Raw genomic sequence first — 2,189 nt, 5'->3', positions numbered from 1 at the left:
CTCCCAGAGCCAGGGAGAGAACCCAGGAGTCCTGGCGCCCAGCCCCCCGGCTCTAACCACTACATCCCACTCCCCTCCCAGAGCCGGGCGAGACCCCAGGCCTGCTCTTCCCCCCACCCCCGCAGCAAGCTGCCAGCTGGTGCATTTAGGAAAATCAGCTCCGCTCCCGAGTCTCCCCCCACAGGCCGGACTCTGCCCCCTCAACCCCCCATGGTGTTTGTGGGGGGCGGTGCTGATCCCCCCGCCCAAAAGCCCCAGTGAAGCGACCGGGAGGGGGAGGGACAGACAGACGGCGGGCGAGGGAAAGGAGCCAGCGAGGACAAGCCGCTCCCTGACCCCGGCCCCAGGAGCCCCCCCTTCTCCTACGCTTCCGATGAGTCACCCCGGAGGCCCTGCCGGCGCTGGGCCCGGGAGAGGGGCTGCTCCGGGGGATCCAGGCTGGCCCGGGGCCCTGCCCCACCCCAGCCTGGGTCCGGCTCTGAGCACCGCGCCAGGGCCTGGTCGGCACTGGGGGAACCGGGCTCAGACCAGCCCCTGGCACGGAGCAGGTCGCTTTCAAACCATCCATCGCGCTGGACATGGCTGGGCAGGGCAGGAGCAGGGCAGGGGCAGGCCCCACCCGGCTGGATTCGGCCAGTTCCCGGGGCCCGGGCTCCCACACACTGGAACATCCATCGCTCCTGACCACAGCTGGCGCCGTGGGGTCCTGGCCAGCGCCTGGCTCTGCCCTGGGCCCCCCCAAGACCTGGCTCCCGCCCCAAATGCAGCCACCTCTGGGGCGGGACGCGGCAGGCAGGCGATCCCCTGGCCAACGCCCCAGTGCAGCGCTAGGGGGCACCGTGCTGCAGGGAGGGGGTGGGGCAGCAGGGGGCGCTCTCTCCGCACACCGGGCCCCACCCTGTTCCCAGCAGCAGCCCAGGGAGGAGAGGAGCCCCTGCCCCCCGCCCCCTAAGCCATGGGGCTCTCCCGGGTTGAAGGAGCCAAAGTGGGGCTGGGGGGTGGCGCTGCCCTGGGGCAAACTGACCCCCGGTGGGGACCCCTGCTGCAGGCAAAGGACCCCCCCCCCCCCCCCCCACTGGCCTGGGATCCCGGGGGGCACTGGGGGGGGAGCACTGCACCCAGCAATGCCAGCACCCCTCAATCCAGACTCAGCCCACTGAAACCCCAGCCCTGGGTTCCCCCCCCCCCAGCTCTGCCGGTGCCCCTCACTCTTGACCCGCAGCCCCCTGCTAGCCCAGCCCTGCCGGCGCCCCTCACTCCCGACCCGCAGCCCCCTGAAACCCCAGCCCTGCCGGTGCCCCTCACTCCCGACCCGCAGCCCCCTGAAACCCCAGCCCTGCCGGCGCCCCTCACTCCCGACTCGCAGCCCCCACGTGTGGCTTTGCCTATAGAAGGCCAGGAGGCCGGGGCGAAGCTGCCACATTCCTGCTTGTTTTGCAGCCGGGAGCTGCTGGGCGCTGGCTCCGGGACACGCCCGAGGGGGGGGCGCTGCCAGGGTGCGTGTGTCTGTGTCTGTGTTTTCCATCCCCCCCCCCCCCCCTCCAGCCCAGCTCAGGTCCTGCTAATGCTGCGGCTTGGGGTGTCGGGAACCAATGGGGTTAAAGGGACCCCCCCCCCCGTGCCCCCACCACCACCCAGGGACTGTCACCTCCCAGCCTTGCTGCACGTGCCGGGGGGGGGGGGGGGCTGGGAGTCAGGACGCCTGGGTTCTAGATCCAGGCCTGGGAGGGGGATTCTGGGCCCCCAGATCACACCCCAGGGCCCTGCGTCCGAGTGCTCTCCCCACGGGCGCCCCGTACGGACCAGTCTGTACAGGGCCAGGCTGCCAGGCTGCGGCTTTGGGGGAGACACTCTCCCCCACCACAGACCTCAGCACAGTCCCTTTAAGGCAGATCCGCTCCCCCGCCCTCCCCACTGCACAGCCCTGGGCAGCACATGGAACCAATTAGTCCGGGCTCGGCTCACATGGGTCCGGGCGGGGGCTCAGGTTTCAGCATCAGCCGCTCACGCCCAGAGCTGTACGCATGGGATCCCAGCCCTGCAGCGCAGAGAGGCGGCTGCCTCTGGGGTGGGGCGCGGGGGCTGGTTATACAGGGACCCCACCCCCAGCACTGAGATGCAGCTACCTCTGATGTGGGGCATGGGGGCTGGTTATACAGGGATCCTTCCTCTGGCAGGGAGATGCAGCT

The 2,189-nt window shown here is 70.7% G+C and overlaps 1 protein-coding gene across 3 annotated transcripts in view; it reads right to left on the bottom strand.

Annotated features, from left to right (window-relative positions):
• Positions 1 to 2,189, bottom strand: part of KANK2 (KN motif and ankyrin repeat domains 2) — a 30,565-nt gene that overhangs the window by 23,515 nt on the left and 4,861 nt on the right. The window lies entirely within an intron of this gene.

Source organism: Terrapene carolina, unplaced genomic scaffold (genome assembly GCF_002925995.2).
Source record: "Terrapene carolina triunguis isolate 2854851 unplaced genomic scaffold, T_m_triunguis-2.0 Scaffold833, whole genome shotgun sequence".
In the NCBI taxonomy this organism is placed as follows: Eukaryota; Metazoa; Chordata; order Testudines; family Emydidae; genus Terrapene; species Terrapene triunguis.
This window is presented reverse-complemented; position numbering and strand designations above follow the sequence as displayed.